A 20,971-nucleotide genomic window follows, 5' to 3' on the forward strand; every position below is an offset into this window, starting at 1 on the left:
GCCCGCCCATTTCGCGGAGGCGGACCCCGAGGCCGAGGACCGTGGCCTGGCCCCGCCGCAGCCCGCGAGGGTCGCTCCCGGTGCCCGCGGACTCGGCTCCCCGCGGGGCTCCCTGGGGCCGTGGCCCCTCTGCGCGCCACCCACCGGGGCGCCCCTGCTCCTCCCCTCTGGGCCAGCTACCTGGGGCCGGTCTGCAGAGAAGAGGGAGCCTGGGGGGGGGGGCAACGGCCTTGGGATAAGGCCCCCCCCCCAGGCTGGGCTGCCTGTGTCGGGGTCACAGCTCTGGAAGCCTCCGTGCCCCAGAGTGAGGCCCTCACTACTGACCGAAGGCCTATTTGCAGGGCCGCCCACCTCCTCCTTTTCAGCCATCGACAACTATTTCACTCAAGACCCTTTTCTCCTCAATCTTTATTAATCTGTGTGTGTGCGCCAGACCCAGCGGTTCCTGGGGAGTGGGCTTGAGCAGACGGAGGACACAGAGGGGCATTCCTGGCCCAGCGGGGGGCTGGGGTGGTAGGTGACTTCCAGAACCCTCTACCTGGTAAAAAAAAAAAAAAAAAAAAAAAAAATCTCTGCCCGTCTGGCTGTTGTCCACATGTCTGTTCCAGTCTGGTTCCATGTTGAGGTCCCATGGCCGAGCTGACAGTAGGACCTCAAAAATGCCCAGAGAATTGAAATGGAAGCATTTCACGGTCCAATAAATACCAGCTAACATTCACCAAGAGGCTACAATATGCCAAGCAAGATTCCAGGCTCACACTTGAATCACTTAATCTTAGAGGCATGTGCCATTATTATTCCCACCTTACAAAGGAGGAAACAGAGGGGGAAGGCCCAGTGGGTGAGGACTCATAGTTGGTAAACAAAGCCAGAAGGCCTGCCTGGCTCCAGAAGGCAGGCCCTGAGCCCTTGGAGGACAGCAGTGACCCGGAGTTATTTTCCTGCCAAGTGGTCCCTGAGGGCAGAGGCTGGTGGTGGGAAGTCTAATGAGGCTGCTCCTGCTGAGCTGGACCCCAGAACACTGAACCTGAGGTGAGGAGCTTCTTTCAACTCTTTCTCTAAGGCTCAGGGGCCCCTTGGGAGGGAGGAAGAACCCAAGGTATAATAAATAGAATTTGCTAGGATAGTATAAGCTCTAATCAGGGAAAGTCAAAATTCTCCCAAGCAGAATTCCAGAGAAGAAGCCTCGAGTCAGGCTCTTTCTAATGGTCCTTCCCAAGCACCAGAGCAGGAGGAGGGTCTGACTGGCAGCTCAAAGTCCCCCCTTTTGGCTTGGCTGCCTGCTCCCAAGGGCCCCCTGCAGCCCCACTGGCCACCTGTCCCACAAGGCACCCGGCACTTCACTCCATTGCCCAGGCTGCTGGGTTCTCCTACTTCCCCCTAAAGTCTGGCCTGGAAAGAGGGCTGGGCTGTCTGGCTGAGGACATCCCACTAGGCCTCAGCTCTGACCCCTCGCCAGGAAGCTGTGGGGTTTCCTCAGGTGCCTGGGAGGGGCACCTGAGAAGGGGGGAAGGAGCCCAGGTTGGAGACTATAGAGGGATGGGGGCTGGGTCAGGCCTCTGCCCTTCCGGGCTGTCAGTAGGGGCAGGTGGCTTATCCCCTTGAGACCTCAATTTCCTGCCAGTGCAGGGTTACATGGGATGACGCATGCAAAGTGCGTAGACTAGTGTGTCCCACATGGTGGCATTATGACACGTTGGCTACTGTGGATATTATTATTGTTATTTGACCTAACCCAAAGGCCCCAGAACCTACCGGGGCTGGGGGAGGTGGCAATGGGGGAAGCTGCTAAAGCGCCAACTGAGTGTTTGCCAGTGGAATCTGGTCGATCAAGAGAAACAGTTTGTCATCATGGATTCATTTGATCTGTGCCTCGGTGGACGGGGACAGAGGAAATGGATGAAAATTAAATACTCCGTCCCTGGCTGGGGGGTGGGGGTGGGGGATGTGGGAGCTAGGACAGCCCCTGCTCAGTTCTCACGGTCACTCCGGTCACTCCGGTCACTCGGACAGGCTCCCCTGCAGGTGGCTTGGGCCAGGCCCTATCAGGAAGCACTCTGAGGCTCCTGGAGTCTGGCCCCTTCCACTTGTCCCAGCGCCTGCGGCCCGATTCCTGCTCCTTATCTCAACCATAGCCAGGGTGGTTGAGCAAGGCCCCGAGGAGGGGGAGGTCAGCCTGCAGATGGAATCTGCCCTCCACGGAGGCACCCCGGAGCTGCAGGACCTCAGATCCCAGGGGGTGGGGGTGGGGGCAGGGTGGGGGTGTGGGTAGGGGCGGTCAGTTTCCTAGCCTGGAGGGAGGGCGGAAGATTGGGAAGCGCAGTTGGGTAGGTCACCGGTGTCCCAAGCAGTGGTGGTTTAGCAGTCCCTGTCCCCAGGTAGCCCCTCTTCCCCTGAGGCGGATGTGCTGCCCTGGATGAGGGAGCCCAGGTGTGGGCTCAGGTGTGCCTTCTCCACACCTCCTTGGCACCTTTCCTCCTCCTTCCCATCCCTGCTCCCTCGTTCCTCTCCCCTTTCCCTCTCTCCATCCCTGTTCCCACTTTCTTTCCTATCTGCCCCACCAACCCTCTAGAACTGGTTGGAATCCAGAGGCTGCTGGGTTGCTGCAAGCGTGGTGTGGCCTTTCCCTGGGCCAGCCTCCCACCTGGGCCCCAGCGCACCTGAAGGCGGGTGTGAGGAGCCCTGGGCGCCTTTCAGAGGCTGGTGCTGGGAGCGGGGCCACCGCCCCCGGGTGGAGAGTCGCCCTGGCTGTAACCACCTCAGTGCAGCAGCGCCGTGTTTGAGAGCGTGGGATGGAATTCATGTTAAAGACCCTGAGGAGAAGCCTAAGCCTACACCCCGGGGCAGCTACACGACTCTGGCAGCCGTGGCCAGTGCTCCTGGTGTGGCCGTCTACACCTGCAGAGGACTTGTTAATTGGCCGTGGGGTGTCAGAAGTCCCTCTTTAGTGAAAAGAGCATCCCTGCAGATAGGTGTGTGCCTGGCAAGAGATGCTGCACAGTCCCCTCTCCCCGCGTCTGGAAAGTCCAGCAACCCAACAGAGCAGTACCCTGTATCCAGAACTTTCTCTAATTGGTCCTGGATGCCCCACACGATGATCGGACTAGAGGGTTAGCCTGTCTTTGGCCACCCCATCCTTGAATCCACCCAGAGAGAAGCCTTCCTGCACAGGTTGGAGAGTGGGGCTCCCCCAGGCTCTTGGGCAGTGGTGGGAGATCTGTTTTGTGCCTCTTGGAAGTAGTTGCTTTAAGTGGGGCAGCATTGATTGCACTGTAACGTACCACCTGGGGGGGAGGTGTGGGGTGAGGCCTGCCGTCTTCACCTACCTCTGGTCCTCGGCGGCCACCCACACCCACCGCAGTGAATGACCCGCCCTGCAGGGCACCCTGGGAAGAACTGCCCGGTCAGGAGGACATGGTGCAAAGAAAGAAGGAAAGAGACCAAGAAGCTAGCAGAGAGGTGCGGGGCTGCAGGAAGGGAGGAGGAGTTCAGCGGGGTAGGGCGGGCAAGGTTTTCAAAGCATGACTGGTCCAGTCTGGAGTCTGGAGGTCCCCTCACCCAAGGGAAGGTTGGGCCAAAGAGGAGCTCAGATCACTAGAGGGTTCAGATGAAGATGGAGGTAGGTCTTCAGAGAAGACCTTGCAAGGTCCCCATATAAGCAACACAACAAACATCCTGTTGAGGGGAACCCTGAGATGTCCTTCTGGGGCCAAATGCTGACCAAGCCAAGACTGTCCCAACAACCGAGAGGGCAATGTTGCCAAAACCAGGGAAGGTGTGTTAAAATGATGATTTCAGGGCCTGCCCGCAGAGGATCTGATGGAACCTGGGAAATTGTCTATTTCCAGTTTCCCAGAAAATTCTGAGGTATGGGCAGGTTTGGGGTCCACTTGCACCAAGCTCTCCAGTTCCAGCGATCTGGGTCAGCTGTGGGCGGGCAAGGGGGCAGAGGAGGAACACAGAAGGAAGACAGGATGGGGAGGCAGCTCTGGAGGAAAGTCAGGGCAGAGCAGGCGACAGCTGACGGATTCACTTTACCCAGCCAAGCAGGTGGCAGTTGAAGCATAGGTGGGTTTGTGAGTTTGACAAGAGTAGGAAAGGGTGGCCGCGGCCTGTGTGTGGCGTCTGAGGGATCCAGGGAGAGACTTCGAGGAGTGTTCAGTGCCAGGCGAGGGCGTTCCTGGGCACCCATGGCTGAGGCAAGGATTATCTAGGGCTCTTCTGGGTGTGAGTGACAGAAGCCCAACTCACAGCAGCTCAAGCAAAGGGAATGTATTTGCTCCTATGACAGGGAACCCCTCTCTCTTGTTCTCTCCCCACAACCCACTGCTCCTGGACAGTCGGCCTATCTCTTGGCTCTTCTACATCCGCAGGCTCCTTCCACGAAGAGTAGGAGAAAAGCAGGTGTGCAGATGGCCTCTGGCATTTATCACTCTATCTTGAGGATCCCAGAGGAAAGGGTTATTTTTTCCCCCCTCCCAACTTCCCAAATTCAGGGAAAGGACTCTTATTGGTCTTGCCTCAGTCACATGGCCAAACCTGGGCCAGTGCTCAGGTCTGAGGGCCTGGGTACTATGACTGGCTAGGCCTGGGTGTCCCTTGTGGTGGTTGGGACAGGGCCCTGGGACTCTCAGCCCTACAGGAACACCCCAGAGGGGGGCGGATCTGCTATTTTCAAAAAAGCGGAGGAAGGGATGCTGGGCCAGTCCTCCCACTCGTGTTAAATCCCCTCGGTCCTCCAAATTGCCCTCCAAAACAAACCCCTAAGACTCAGAGCCCCAGAAGGAAGAAGGAAGGGGTGGGTGGCCATGTGGGAAATGTTCCCACATACTTTCTCGACAAATCCTTCTCTCCTGGATGGGAGGAGCCCCCAGGCTGGCCAGTGGAGGTGGACACAGCTCCTTTGAGGCCTGGCCACTCTCTGGCTCCTTTTCTTCGCTTGGGCCCCTGCTGGCTGGTCCAGGGGCAGCTGTGGGGTGTGGGAGCCAGTCAGGTGAGGGTGGAGCCGGGCTGGAAAAAGAAGCCAGAGTTTAGAAATGCCCAGGAACAAGGATCTGGGCAGGCTTGGGAGCAGTGGGGTGAAGAGGCCCTAGACCAGCTGGGCTGCACCCCAGGCTCCCGTCAGCAGGGTGTGGTGGGTACATGCACACAGACACACGTTCTCTCTCTCTTTCTCTCTCACACACACAGAGACAAATGAGACAAATGCTCCTAGCAGAGCAACACAGGCATACAGACGACACGCACCCAGGAACTCACATACACACATGGACGTGCATCTAGATACACACACACAGAGCACTGATACACACAGGCCAGACGTACACACACACTCACCCAGAAGCATGCACATTCAGACACACTTACATAGCGCTCAAATCTGCAGACACACGAGATATATGTACACCCAGTAAAAAAGATACATAGACACACAGACACCTGCCCCTGCAGAGATACACATTTCTAGAGAGGTGCGTGTGTGCTCACACATCTAGACATACCCACAGACACACATACACAGGTACTCATCACACACAGAGACACACTTGGAGAGACACATACCTTCACACACATACACACACAGGCCCCGGGTTTCTCCCAGGCGGGAGGGGCCTCCCCTAACCACCTCATCTGCTACCACTGAAACCCTACCTGGTAGGCCCCATAGGAACCGGCTCAGGACCAGGCAGGTCCCCTACTCCATCCATGACTGGCCTCTTTTGATCTGGCCCCAGGTCCTCGAGTCTGTGCCCATCCCTCCCTCCAGGAGCCTCTGGGCACTGCCCACAGGCCCCAATACCATCCGCATCTACCCCCAACCACTATTCCAGCCATCCTGGCCTTCTCCCATGTACCACGATCCCAGCCCTTTTCTGCTCAAATGCATCTCCCACCCCTACTCCCTCGCCTCCTGAATCCAGTGAATTCCTGTTCATCTTTCAAAACCCAGCTCGAATATCCCCTCCCTTGGGCTAGACGCTCCCTCCCTTGGCTGGCATCACATCTGTCTGTCTCTCCTCCATCTGTCCCACCAAACTGGATACAGCGAAGCGCAGGGCACGGGCCTCTTTTCCCGGCAGCACAGGGAGGGCCCTGGCACCTCTCGGGTGAACAGCCCAGGGAACGAATGGCCAGCGCTGGCCACCTGGAGGAGACCCTGGCAGGGACGCCGTCTGGCCTTGGTCATATTCAGGGGATGAGAGGGTGTGCCCGCCCCGGGGAGGCTTGGGCATCCCGGACAGATTTTGCAGGGCCTCAGCCCCGCCCCCAGCGCACACGTTAGAATTCACACTGACACGCATTCACACGCGGGTGGGCACTGCGCCCCCTTGTCCTGGGCAGCTGGGCTGCCGCTCCCCGGCCACCGATGACTCACGTCCCCACCCGCCAGGCGGTCGGCTTGGGCACACACAGCCTCCTTTCAGCCCCTCGGCCTCGAACACTAGCTCAGTCTTCCCTGCCGGCGCCGCCCCTTCCCCAGAGCCCGCCTGCCCTCCCAGCCTGGCAGCTAGACCCGCGGGGAGGCCACGCAGAGGCTCCTTCCTCCCCGGAGCACAGGGCTCCCTGTCTCTCGTCACCCGGCTCCTGTCCAAGCCAGCCTTGAATGGCTGCCTTTTCATGGCCCAGAGCCTGGCCAGGTGCACTCTGGGCAGCTCTGCTCCCGCCAGTGTCTGCCAGGAAGCTGTAGGGCCTGCTGTTGCGACCACCGAGGCGCGAGAGCCGGAGGGGGCCGGTGAGGCTCCGCTTCGGAAATCTCTCCCGGGCCCCGGGCAAAGGCCTCCTCACACCTACAAAGACTCTTCACACACCCTCCCATCTGCCTCTTCAGCTGCCCTAAGTAGCCCGCCAGGCACAGCTCACTCTCATTCCCATTCTACTGAGGGAAGAGCTGAGGCCCAGAGAGAGAGGTCAGCCTGCTGGTGGATGGTGGGGCTGGAACCCAGTCTTGGTGAAGAGGGGAGACGAACACAATGTACCTCATGGGATTGCACTGGACATGATGAGGCAGCCGAGCCAGCACCCTGAGGGGTTCCTCCTATCAGCACCACATGATGATGGTCACAGAAGTGGTTCTGGGTTTTATACCCAGCACACTTCCTTTCATTTGGTAATGGACATCCCCTCTTTAGTTTTGGGGTGGGTTCTCAACCAGGCTGGGCCAGTCCCAGTCCCCGATGCGTCCTCTTGTGCCAAGAGTGGGCTCAGTCCAAGGAATAGGCCCATGACCTGCATTGGGTCAACTAGGGCTTTTCCCTGGGGAGTTTCAAAGTGAAACTAGGAGAGGGACACCCTTTTCCCTTCTGACCGTGGGGATTTTGAGGGTGCAACTCATCATATTGGGCATATGTGTCACATGTGCCCCATGCCCCCTTCACTCTGCAGTGGGAGAGAATGAAACAACACCAGAGCAAAACAGAAACAGAGTCTGAATGGGGCCAGAATCATCAGAGGCCTTGTGGTCAGCAAAATAGACCCACTCCACCGCCCCCCCCCCCAAAGATATCCATGCCCTAATTTCCCAGAATTTGTGACTATGGTAGGTTACAGGAAAAAGGATACAGATGTAACTAAGGTTAGAGACCTTGAACTAGGATGGCTAGCCTGGACTACCCAGATGGGCCTAATCTAATCATAAGAGCCCTTGAACATAGAGAACTTTCTTTAGCCGAAAGCAGAAGAGATAGAGCAGAAAGGAAAGTCGGGGAGATTCCAGGCTCAAGAGGGATCTGGCATGCCTTCACTGGCTCTGAAATCCAGGGAGCCATTTGTACCCTAGAGACCAGAGCAAGGTCTCCAGGAGCCAAGGGCAGCCTCCCGCGGACAGCCAGCAAGGATGTGAGGATCTCAGTCCCGCAAACACAAGGAACTACATTCTGCCCCCAGTCTGAATGAGCTTAGAAGCAGATTTTCCCCCAGAACCACCCAGTAAGAGCCCAACTGGCTGGCACCTTGATTTTGACCTTGTAAGATTCTGAGCAGTGAAATTAGCTGAGCCAACCCAGGCTTCTGATCTCCAGAGAATAAATCTGAGTTGTTTCAAGCCACTAAGTTGGTGGTCATTTTGTTAGAGCATAGGGAAGGGAAGGTAGGACCTAAGAAGTAGTGCGACACTGCCTCCCCTGATTTGGTTACAGGTGCCAATAATTTTTTGTTGGTGTTTTTTGTCTCCAACTAACTAATGCCATTACTGTTAAACTGCTCCTTCACTGTTTCTCCCAGTAGCCTGCCCTCACAGGCGGGTAGGAGGCATCACCTAGGACTTGAGATCGCCGCCACAGCAAAAGTTTGGGGACAGCAAAGAGGGTGGGAGGGACAGGTCCTTTTGGACCTCACATTCTGTACAGGCTTGAGGAAGTTCTTTTAGAAGGGTGGCCTGGCTCTGCCCCTTCCTCTTCCTTACCAAGCTGGATCCCTCCCTTCCCCACAGCAGAGCTGAGGTCAACGAAGAGAAAGCCAATGCGTAGGAGCCAGGGAGAAATGACTTGTTTGAATACTTTCTACATGGCTTGGTGAAAGCTTGTAAAGGCTGTCAGGGTCAAAAGACACAGAGGTGGTTCTGGTCCAAGATGGCAACATAGGAGACTCCTGAACTCACCTTCTCCATGAATGAACTGACTCTCCAGCTACACACAAGCAACCTTCTCTAAAGGAAGTTGAGAAACTAGCTGAGCGATTACCTACACGTCAGGAGAATAACAAAATATCTACATTGGAAAGGTAGGAAGGTCTGAGGTACACTCTCATCATATACCTGGCCCCCAACGCAGTGACACGCAATTAAGAAGGAACTCACATCTCCAACTCCTCCCTGAGGAGCCAAGTGGTTTGACCCAATATCTAGCACCCAGCTTTTAAGACTTCTACCTGAAGGATGGAAATACCTAGCTCTGAAAGCCTACAGGGCTTGTGTTCCTGAGACCCACCAGGCCATAGTAAACAAAGAAAGAGTTCTTAACTGGCTAACCTCCCTGCCCCCACCCTAAGGGCTCTACTATCAAAATTCTAATGATGTTTTTCACAGAAATAGGAAAAACAACACCAAAATTTGTATGGAACTATAAAAGACCCTGAAATGCCCAAGCAATCTTGAGAAAGAAGGTCAAAGCTGAAGGCATCACCCTTCCTGATTTCAAACTACACCATAAAGTGATAGTAATCAAAAAAGCATGGTACTGGCATAAAAACAGACACCCAGCTCAATGGAACAAAACAGAGAGTCCGGAAATAAATCCACATACATATGGTCATTTACTTTATAATAAAAGAACCAAGAATATACAATGAGGAAAGGATAATCTCTTCAATAAATGGTGTTGGGGAAGACAAATATCCATATGCAAAAGAATGAAACTGGACCCTCATCTTACACTATACCCAAAGTCAACTCAAAATGGATTAAAAGGGCAGCCCGGGTGGCTCAAGTGGTTTAGCACCGCCTTCGGCCCAGGGCCTGATCCTGGAGACTCAGAATGAGTCCCACGTCAGGCTCCCTGCATAGAGCCTGCTTCTCCCTCTGTCTGTGCCTCTCTGCCTCTCTCTCTCTCTGTGTTTCTCATGAATAAATAAATAAAATCTTAAAAAAAAAAAAAACCCAAATGGATTAAAGACTTGGATGAATTACAACTTGAAATCATAAAACTTCCAGAAGAAAATGTAAGGGGTAACCTTCTCAACATTAGTCTGGGAAATTTTGGGGATTTTTTTGGGACTTAACTCCAAAGAAAAGGCAACAAAACAAAATTAAACAAATCAGGACTACATCTACTGAAGAGCTTCTACACAGCAAAGGAAACCATCAAACATTTAAAAGGCAACCTACAGAATAGGGGAAAATATTTGCAAATTATATCTCTGATAAGAGGTTAATATCCAAAATATATAAAGAACTCATACAACTCAATAGCAAATAATCTGATTAAAAATTGGGCAAAGGAACTGAATAGACATTTCCCTAATGAAGACATCCAAATGTCCAACAGGTACATGGAAAGGTGGTCAACATCACTAGTCATCAGGGAAGGGAAAATCAAAACCACCTCATACCTGTTAGAATGGCTATCATCAAAATCAAGAGATAACAAGTACTGGTGAGGATTTGAAGAAAAGGAAACCCTTGTGCAGTTGGGTAGGGATGTAAATTGGCATAGCTACTATGAAAATAATATGGGGGCGCCTGGCTGGCTCAGTAGGTGGAGCATGTGACTCTTGATCTTGGGATCATGAGTTTGAGCCCCATGGAGGGCACAGAGATAAATAAATAAATAAATAAATACAATAGAAAGTTAAAAAAATAAAACATGGAACTATGATGTGATTCAGCAATCCCACTTCTGGTTATATATTCAAAGGAAATAAAAATAGGATATCAAAGAGAGAGATGCACGCCCATGTTCATACAGCATTATGTACAATAGCTAAGATATGGAAACAACCTAAGTGTCCATCAGCTGATAAGCGGATAAAGATGATGTTGTATATGTATACAATGGAATATTATTCAGCCATGATGAAGTAGGACATCCTGCCACTTGTGACAACATGGGTGGAATTTGAGGGTATTGTACTAAGTGAAATAAGCCAGACAGAGAAAGACAAACACTGTATGGTATCACTTAATAGGTGAATTCTTAAAAAAAAAAAAAAAAAAAAAGTCAAACTCAGAAACAGAAAAGTGGTTTCCAAGGCCTGGGGAGTGGAGGAAACAGGCAGAGGTTGGTAAAGGGGTACAAACTTTGAGCTACAAGATGAATAAGGTCTGAGGATCTAATGTATGACATGGTGATGATTGTAGGTAACACTGTAGTGTGTACTTGAAATTTGCTAAGATAGTAGAATCTAAACATTCTCACCAAAAGAAAGATAAATGTGTGAGCTGATGGATGTGTTAACTCACTAGATGGAGGGGAAGCCTTTCACAATGTCTATCTATATGAAATCACCATTATTTATTATTAATTAATTAGTTTATTGTAAGATTTTATTTATTCATGAGAGACACACACACACAGAGGCAGAGACACAGACAGAGGGAGAAGCAGGCTCCATGCAGGGGGCCCAAAGCGGGACTCGATCCCCAGACCCGGGATCACACCAGCTCAACCACTGAGCCAGTCTATTTATTTTTTATTTAGAGAGAGAGAAAGTGAGCTGGAAGGAGGGGGGGGGGCAGAGGGAGAGAGAGACTCTTAAGCAGGCTCTACGCTCAGCATGGAGCCCAATGCGAGGCTCAATCTTATGATCCTGAGATCATGACCTGAGCTGAAACCAAGAGTTGGATGCTTAACTGACTGAGCCACCCAGGCGCCCCAATGATGTACATTTTAAATATCTTATAATTTTACATGGTCAATTATATCTCGATAAAGCAGAGGGGAAGAAACATAGGCAATCATGATTCAGAGGAAGATTTGTAGCAACAGGACAGAAAGGCTAGTGTTTTTTTTTTTTTTAAACAATTTTTATTTATTTATGATAGTCACACAGAGAGAGAGAGAGAGGCAGAGACACAGGCAGAGGGAGAAGCAGGCTCCATGCACCGGGAACCCGACGTGGGATTCGATCCCGGGTCTCCAGGATCGCGCCCTGGGCCAAAGGCAGGCGCTAAACCACTGCGCCACCCAGGGATCCCGAAAGGCTAGTGTTTTATTGCATGCAGAGATTACCCAGATAGAAAAAACAGGAAGGCCCAAAGAAAGCAATGAGGCAAAGGAAATACGCATCATCTCAACGGTGATGTAAAGCTAACTCACAGACAGATGAGAAAGAAACAAAGAGGAGGAAGAAGGAAGGAGGAAGGAGGAAAGGGAAGGAGTGGAAGAAGGAAAGGAGGCAGGGAAGGAAGGAAGGAGTGAGGGTTTTCACTGAATGGTGGGGGGCATTGGCATCTGAGCCTCTAAGTTGCCAGCTTCTCTGCCCCAGGCTGCCCTCCTTTGGCTGCACGTTGCTCCCTCTCAGTTCCTTCTAGAAAAATCTCAAGGCACCATCAACATTTTTTGTTGTTCCCAGTGGGTCCTTAGCAGCTCTCTGGAACCACATTTTCTGGAATCTACCTCTAGGTAGAGGCTCCTCAGCCTGCCGTCCTTCCCCCTCCCTGGCTCTGCTTTTCACAAGCACTGACTGAGCAACAAGGGCATACGGGCTGGCTGCCAGGTGCTGAAATGGGAATGAACATTTCTTAGCTGCACCACCAAAAGCAGGGTCCATAAAAGGAAAAAATTGATAAGTTGACGTCATCAAACTTAACTTCTGCTCTTTGAAAGACATTTGGAAAAGAATTGAACAGACAAGCCATAGACTGGAAGCAACTTTTTGCAAAGCTGGTTTCTGATAAAGAGCTTGCATGTCGAGCACAGAGAGAGAACTCTGCAATGTGATTATTAGAAAACAGAGGACTCGGAATCAAAAATGAGCAAAAGATTGGAACGGACTTCTCGCCAGGGGAGGTCTACAGATGGCAAGCGATCACATGAAAGAGGTTCAACATCAGTCATCGGGGAGCTGTGAACGAGGGTCACGGAGAGACACATCGAATAGGTTGTCTGAATTAGCAAGACTGGCTGTATCGAGTGTTGCGGAGGACGTGAAGCAGCTAGAACTCCCGTACCACGGTGGTGGGAGTGTATGTGGGGGACGTCAACTTTGAACAACAGTTGGACAGTTTCTTTTCTTTTCTTTTTTTTTTAAATAGGCTCTGTGCCTAGCATAGAGCCCAATGCAGAGCATGGAGCTCAGAGTGGATCTTGAATTCCTGATCGTGAGATCAAGACCTGAGCTGAGATCAGGAGTCGGATGCTTAATCGACTGAGCCAGCCAGGCCCCCCCACCCCAGTTGGACAGTTGCTTAATAAGTTAAACATATACCTACACGTGACCCCGCCGTTCCATTCTCAAGTATTTCCCAAAGAGAGGTACGTCCATGTGAACACTTACACGTGAAAGTTTACAGCATTTATTTGTAGGAGACACCGGGGGTGGCCTATCTATCCAATGCAATTCTACTCAGTAATAAAAAGGGCTAAGTTACTAGATGTTACACAGAGATAATCTCAAACTAATCACGCTGAGTGAAAGAAGCCAGACAAAAAGGGATATGTACTGTGGGATTATATTATACATATATAAAAGTCTAGAAAATGCAAACAGATCCGCAATGACAGAAACGTAAATTGCCTAACGATGGGGGCGAGGCACAGGGGGGAGATTACAAGAGGGCACGGAGATTGTTGGGGGTGCTGGGTTGCTTACTCTGTTGCCTGTGTTGGTTTTATGGGTGCTCACATCTATCAAAGCTTATCGCCTTGTACCTTTTAGTGATACCTCAGTAAATAGTGCTATCTCAGGAAAGCTGCTGTTTTTTGATTGCTTTTTTTAAAGTAGGCTCCATGCCCAACCTGGAGCTTGGAATCACAGCCCTGAGATGGAGAGTTGCACGCTTTATCGACTGAGCCTGCCAGGCGCCCCGAGTGATACCTCAGGAAAGCTGTTGGAAGGAACGAGAAATCAGGTTTGCACAGGCTCCCCAAGGGAATCTGTGGTTTGCAGGAAGGCAGTGGACGCCCAGCAGTGGCCGCAGCCAGGAGTCGGGGGAGGGGGGGGTATTGCTCAGGACAGAGGCCTGAATTGAGACCCAAAGCTGGTACCCAGGTGACGCCCACACTGGCCGGGACAGGACACTGTGGGGAGCAGCCCCGGCCCTCCCTACCCTCTCGGAGCTCACGGCCAAGGACCCCAGAGTGTGCCTGTGCTGTGACAGGATGCTGAAGGATCTTGGGAAGCAGGGACAGAGGGGGGACAGGAAAATTGTCCTGGGAGTTAATGTCTCAGCAGGGGTCCAAGGAGGAATGGGCGTGGGGGTGGGGAAGGCCAGGTAAGGGGGCCTAGGCAGGTAAGGGCTACCGCAGACAGGAGCTGCAGCCAGGAGGAACCTGACTGTGTGTTTCCTGGGGGCCACCCTAACACCCCAGGGGCCTGCAGAGCCTTCCCTGAAGACGTGGGGCCTCCCCAATCTCAGCCTGGGGTCCACTCGGTCCCCACATCCCCCATCCCCTCCATCGCCTGGCTGCTGGTCTTGCTTCCCTCTCCCCCCTCCCCAAGGCAGCATCTCAGAAACCAGAACTCTGCCCAGAAAGTGGTCACCCAGATGCAGGGGGATACAGGCCCTGCTGGGGACCCCAGGCTGCTCCGGTCACTGTGGAAGGCCATCCCTGGGCCAGGGATAAGGAACCATACGATCCTGTCTGGTGCTGAGAGGTGAGAAGTAGACAGAGTTCAAGGCACCAGGTGAGGCAGTTGAGGAAAGAAGAGTGGGCGAGACAGGCCCTGGGGTGCCTCTCCACCACTCCACCACTCCGGCATTGCCAAGGGAGCTGGGTGCAGACACAGGGGCGCCTGCAACCGAAAAGGTGTCTGGGCTGTGGGCAGCTTCCCACCTGCGGAGCCTCCTGGCTGTCTTCAGGGTGCGAGCTTTGGATTTTGGAAGGGATGAGGCCAGGCCGTGTGCAGTCTCTGGACAGGGCAAACCAGGAGTGTGGCGCTGCCTTCCCTGCCCCCCCTGATGTGAGCCTGCTTGGGCAGGTGACATCCCCACACCCAGGCCTGCCTGACCAAGGAAGCTTTCAGTGGGACAGGGAGAGCTGGCCTTGGGCCCCCTTTCCACCCTATTCCGCATGGGCGGACATCTATCTGAACAGCCTTGGGCTCCCTGTGGGTCCACTTCCAGAGGAGTCTCAGGGCCAAGGGAGGCCACATCCTCATTCTCCTACTCCGTCCTGCTCTTCCCATCAGAATGGGGAAAGGATATCCCGATGGAATAATTTTTCCTTTGCCTGGAAGCTTCCCTCTGGGTTTGTGGCAAGGCACTTTTGCCCCGTCGTGGGCTAGCGTTCTGAAACACAGTGGTCCCAGTCTGAGGCTGCCCTTACACAGGATGACGTCTCTCTTCCAAGATTTAATGGAGCCAGAGGCACCCAGAGAGGAGGAGAACACAGGCTAGGAGGCCCCCCTCCTCTCTACTTAGACCCTCTTGTCTATCTGTGCAGTCCCTGGGGCCCTCCCTTTGAGAACTGTCATCTGATTGGGGACTGGAGGGGAGCCCTGGGTAGATGGGAGCGGAGGGGCTAGAAGGAAGCAGGTCAGTGAGCTGATGGGGTGAGGGGCAAGGAGCAGAGAGCCAGGGGACCCAGGATTCTGGAGACTGGGACCCAGGATCTTTCCTTAACCTGGTCACTTCAGGTGGGGAGTCCCTGGTTAGAGGCGTTAGAGAACCACCTCCAAAGGGTGGGTGTCTGGGTGGCTCAGTCGGTTAAGCGTCTGCCTTCGGCTCAGGTCATGATCACAGGGTCCCGGATCGTGTCCCGCATTGGGCGCCCTGCCCCGCGGGGAGCCTGCTTCTCCCTCTGCCTCTGCCTGCGGCTCTGCCTGTTAGTGCACGCGCTCTCTCTGTCAAATAAATAGATAAGTAAATAAGTAAATTCTTAAAAGAAAGAGAGAGAGAGGAGAGAGAGAGAGAGAGAGAGAGAGAGAGAGAGAGAACCAACAAAGGAGAAAAGAAAACCCAGTCCTGGATCTGATGGCGCAATAGCTGACCGAACAGGGCTTGAGCGAGGGCAGGGGGTGCAGGGGCGCGGGGCACCCGCTCCAGGGCGCAGGGGGAGAAGCCAGAGCTGTTCCGGGAGGGGCGATTGCAGCACCTGCCGGCCCCCACTTAGTCAGCAGGCACGGGGGCTCCCATTCTGGCCCTAAGATTTTTTTTTATCGGGCTCGCCACTGTGTAGGGAAGAGATGGTGGTATAGTTGGTGCCTGGGCCAGTTTCTGAGAGGTTGTATTTAACTGTGAACCATGACCTTGAACTTCTTGGTCTCATCTGTTTGGCCGGCAGGTGCTCCTGCCTCGTGGTGACCTCAGAATCCTGGCAGGGACCCCGACTCTCATGACACAGGCTGTGGGGGGAGCCAGGGCCCCCAGCAGAGCCCAGGGCAGATCTGACCACCTGCGGGCACTGCGGCAGCGCCCACGTATCCCGCCTCTACTGCCACTGCTCACTCCCCCGCACCCCGACCCGATCTCGAGGTCACCTCCCTTGTCCCCTCTAAGCCTTATTTCACACGCATCACAGAGGGGCCCCTCAGCATTTTGCAATAACAACCAAGGTGGAAAGTTGTTCTCTCCAAGAGAGGAGGAGGGACGGGTCTGGAACTTCGTGAGGCTCGTGGCTCAAGAATCCGAAGGGATCCAGCGACACAGGGGTTCCCGGGAAGGACCAGAGGCGGAGCTGCTGGCATTGAGCTTCCTGCTGGCAGGGGGGGCTGGGGAGCACGTGGGGTGGGAGGGGTGACTGCGCCGCACACAGGTTCGGAGCTGGAGCTACGCTGTGCTCAGCGACTGGTTCAAGGGGGCTTTGGAAGGAATATCAGCCCGGGTGGCCCACAACCCGAAAGGGAAGCGATGGCCACTGTTTCACCCTCAAATCTTTTGGTGGCTACTGACCTCTAACTTGGAAAGTCACTGGGGGGAGGGGGGAAGGTGGGGATTTATTGGTTCAGATAAGCAGAAAAGGTGAGGGTGTGGCTGGAGAGAAGTGAAACCCCAGACGCCGCCCGCCCGGCCAGCGTCGCCTCTGCTCCTTCCTGGGTGGCACCCCATTCTCTGCAGATGGGGACGTGGCCGCTGGCACCAAAATTTCAGCTTCGCCAGCAAGAAGGAAGGGGCTCCTATTTCAGGCTGGAGGCTCAAGTCCACCTCCTGCCCTGCCAGACCCGGGCGGCCCCGGCCGTGGTGCGGGAGGGGTGCAGGCCACGGATGGGGCTTTATGCTCCCCTCGGAGGGAGGTCAGCTCGGGCTCCCAGGTCAGCACTCCTGCTGATTGTCGCGGAGTCCCAGGCCCTGCACAGTGGTCCTCACGGATGGGGCCCGCAGGGTGTGGTGGCGCCTTAAAGCCCATCTCTGGGTGGCGGGGTGGCGGGCGTCCTAGGATGTGGCCTCTGCAGCCTCGGGGCTGGGCCCTCCGACCTGCTGCAGCTCCACACCTTTCCTAGTAGTAAATTGTCCCTGAAGTCGGGGTGATGAAAGCACCACCCCACCACTCACCTCCTCCCCTGCAGCCACCTGACAACACCCAGTCATCTGGTTGCCCAGGTGCTGCCTCAGAGGAGGGGCTGGCCCAGCCTGGCTCAGCCTCCTTCGCTGTGAAGGGGGAGCTGGTGTCCTTGGGGTTCCAGGACAGGCCAGGGACAGCCAGGTCCCTGCCTCCCTCACTGTTTCCAGGTGTTCCCTCGGGACGGTCCCACAGAAGCTCAGAAACCCACTCCTCTTTTGCCTGGCTTTTGTGTTTTTCCACCTGCTGGCCACTCCATGCTGTTCGCAGAAGGAGGCCTGTGGCCACTGATTCCCTGTCCAGGGTTTGTCCCCACTGTCCCCTGAGCCCATTGCTAGTACTCCCCTTGCCTCTGGCCCCTCTGCCTTGGGCCGCCCGTAAGCCTGTTGGTGATGCTCTGGGCAGGCTTCCCCCCGAAGTGACCCATCAGGAGACTCCCAATGCCAGCTCCAGCTGGGACCCCCCTACCAGGCCATGAATGGATCCTCAGGCCACAGGGCCCGGGAGCTCCTCTGAGGCCCTGCAAGCCCTATGATCACGGTGCTCCCCCGGTGGGCCCCCCGAAGACTGGCTTTTGGGAATGGGGCTGGTGTCCCTCACCTCACACCCCAGCCACTGTTGCCTCTGCTCTTCCTGCCTTAGACTCAGGCACTGAATCCAGGCTCGATGCCCTGCCTTCTGCTCGTAAGCCCAGTGTTCCCAATAAACCCAAGGCTCTGCCCTTCTGGACCTATTAAGTCGCTGGGGCTCTCTGCCTGGCTTTTCCCTAGAAAAGCCTGAGTTCAAGGCCAGCCCGGGCCCTGCCTGGGGACCTGCCAGTGTGAGGAGGGCCCCCTGCTTATCTCTTTTCCGCGTTGTCAGTGCTCCCACCCTGACCAGAACACAAAGTTCTAGGAGTCTAGCTGTCTCCTCGGTGAGGTCTCACTCCCAGGGAGTGGTGACGGCCACAAGTGGCTGGTAGACAGAGCCGCGCCGTGTCTAAGCAGGTGGGTGGGCTCACTTCTGGGTAGCGCAGGTAGTGGAAGTGTGAGTGGCAGCAGGATACTGAGCGGCACACCGCAGGGTAACCAGATGCCACCCTCACTGATCACCTCACCCAGGAGCAAAGGCTCTGTCCAGGCTGCTTCAGGTGAGGTGAGGGCCTGGAAGTGAAGTGATGCACGTTGGGCCAACACCAGGGATCCCAGGCTGTCGAAACAGGTGTGGACGGAGGCTTCTGGAGCAGCTGCCACTTGCCCCGCACACATGCCACCCTTTGGGGGCACCCCCTACCCTGTTGTTTCCCAGTTACCTGTACAGTCCTGGGTCCATCCAACATCCTTTTTTTTTTTCCTAAGATTTTATTTATTTATTCATGAGAGACACAGAGAGAGAGAGGCAGAGACACAGGCAGAGGGGGACGCAGGGAGCCCGATGTGGGACTCGATCCTGAGACTCCAGGATCACATCTTGGGCCAAAGGCAGATGCTCAACCACTGAGCCACCCAGGCGTCCCTCCATCCGACATTCGGCCTCAGGTTGCACTTCTTTGCACGCTCCTGCCATTGGTGTGCTGGCAAATGCTTAACCACCAGCTCTCTGGGTAGGGGGAGGGGAGAAGCCCTGGGAGGCGCTGTTTCTGGTTTCTGGGGTGTAGGTATTCCCAGCACGGCCAGTCCCCAGAGATCAGAATGATATCACTGAAGACAGAGTTGGGAAGAGAGGCCCAGGAGCCAGGATTTTGTCATATTTCCCCCACCGAGCTACAACATGTAAATAGCCTCCACGACATAGGCAATAGTCAACGCAGTAAAATAACTCAGAAGGGATGTTTTGAGTATTTATTACCCTTTAAAAATAGAATTTATTAATTGTAAGTTTATATATAAATTTAAGATTTGTTAATGGTTATGTTTAACTTAGCTATCAGCTCTTGTGAGCAGGCACATGCTGGCTCCGGGACACGGCCGCCTCCTGCCCAGATGAACCCCTGCTCCCCAGCACCCCTCAAGATCGCTGCCCCGTGGCCTTGGTGGCGGTCTCCCCTCTGGGAGCTTGGGCTGTCATCTTGCCCCCACTTCCCCCTCCAGGTTGTTCCCCACGGGCCCCCGGGGTCTTCATGGCCTCCCCCTGCACCAGGCTGACCTCCAGTCCTCACCTGCGGGGTACAGCTCTCTGGACGGCGGCCTCAGCAGCCAGCCTCTCCCCCGTGTCCTCCAGCTCTGACAGCAGTGACCGCCCGCACGCCCTCCTTTCCTCCCTGGGTCCCGGAGCCCGTGTCGCCTGTCCTCCTCCCAGAGGGTCCCCTGCACCAGCCCCTCTTCTTTCTCTCACCCCTCATTCTGCCCACAGGTTCTTACTTCTCAAGTCCTCTCCTCTGAGATCCCAGCCAGACCCTTGGTCCTCACTGTCGCCTTCACCAGGGGCCACTCTATGTGGGTTGTGTGAGGCCTGACTTCCTCTCGACCTCAGGACCTTCCTCCTGGACGTCTGCCCCTCGCTTCACTCGGGCACCTGGTACGGCCCTTAGAGAGGACCCCTGTTCATCTCCCACTCACTGCCCCCTCCCTGCCCCCTGCTCTTTTTGGTTTGGACTGACCAGCCCGGCCTTCACCCAGGGACCCTAGAAACACTCCACCCACCGGCCCTACCAAAGGCAGACGGCCCGGGAGCTGCTGCTCACACGCCGCCTGCCGTGGCTCCCCTTGTGGCCTCTCGAGGCGTGAGGGCCCGTGAGTGGCGGCCTTCCCTACTTCACCTGCTCCGCTGTGGGAGGCCCCCCCGGAACAAATGTAAATTCAACAGAATCACAACACCCCACATCCCAACACAGAGCAGTCCCACAGGATGTTTGCCGAACTGAATCAAGATGGAAAAAACAGCCCCGGAAGATCTGGGCCCGAGCCGCGAGGTAAGTTCTGGATGCCTCCTATGTGGCACGCTGTCTGGGTCGTGCCCCGGGTTGGTTGGGTTTCCCTGCTGCCTCACCCCTGCACGCAGACTTTGGCTTCGGTGGTGTGACCTGCTTTGGCTGACGGGAGAAGAGGAAACACAGTGCAGGTAGAAACTCGAGCAGCGCCTGGGCTTCGTGTCTCTTAGAGCAGTTGGGGCCTGGAGACCACCAGGGAAGGAGCCCAGGCGAGCTTGGTGCAGGATGAGAGGCCTCCTGGGGCAGAACTCGGACCCGCCAGCCGCCGGCTGCCAGGCATGAGCCAGGCCCTTACTGCCCTCTGACCGCAGACACGCATCTGGGTCCAGCCAAACCCAACAGAACTGCCCGTCTGAGCCCAGCCCCATCGCCGAGCCGCTAACTGTAAAGCTAATAAATATATATATTTTAAAGCTAATAAATACTTGTTTCAAGTCGCTATGTTTGGGGGTAGTTTGTTATGTGCAAAGTGAACCACCCCTTAGCCCAACGCACCATGCAAAGTAGCTGGAGAGATGAAGGTGGTCCGGCGGGCAGGAAGGCCCACCGTCCAGCCACGAGGCTGTGCTACCGGCACCGGGGAGGGCCCAGGAGGACGCCCCAGGTCCTGGGCAGGGATAAGGGTAAGGCAAGTGAGTCGTTCGCCTTGCACACAAAGCGTAAGGTGGCACCCCAAAACTCAGCAACCAAGATAAACAATATTTTAATGCAATATTAAAAAAAAAATCAGAAAACTATGGCTTACACCCTGGCTGCTCTTTTCCGTAAAAAAAAGTTTTGTTGGAATTGGAGCTGGGATCAGGATGTAGCAAGCAAGGGTATGATCACAGAACCCCAGGGTCAGAGCTTGTTTTTATTAAGAAGTCTGATTTTTTTATCACGGAATTTTTGCATTAATCTTATTTGTGCATTTGTTTTTTATTTTAGTGCTTTTGATGTGGGCTAAATCCTTCCCAAACTACTGAGTGAT

At 54.5% G+C, this 20,971-nt stretch overlaps 1 long non-coding RNA gene across 2 annotated transcripts; it reads left to right on the plus strand.

The window, feature by feature from the left end:
- The first annotated feature begins 975 nt into the window (after positions 1-975).
- Positions 976-20,352, plus strand: LOC121497870. Of its 2 annotated transcripts, none has more exons than XR_005989548.1 (3): positions 976-1,032; positions 19,425-19,983; positions 20,172-20,352. It is a non-coding gene; the product is annotated as an uncharacterized LOC121497870 (long non-coding RNA). The 2 variants fall into 2 exon arrangements; XR_005989547.1 differs by lacking the exon at positions 976-1,032 and adding an exon at positions 13,411-13,504.
- Positions 20,353-20,971: the final 619 nt, after the last annotated feature.

The sequence above is a fragment of the Vulpes lagopus genome, chromosome 8, assembly GCF_018345385.1.
Source record: "Vulpes lagopus strain Blue_001 chromosome 8, ASM1834538v1, whole genome shotgun sequence".
NCBI classification, from domain to species: domain Eukaryota; kingdom Metazoa; phylum Chordata; class Mammalia; order Carnivora; family Canidae; genus Vulpes; species Vulpes lagopus.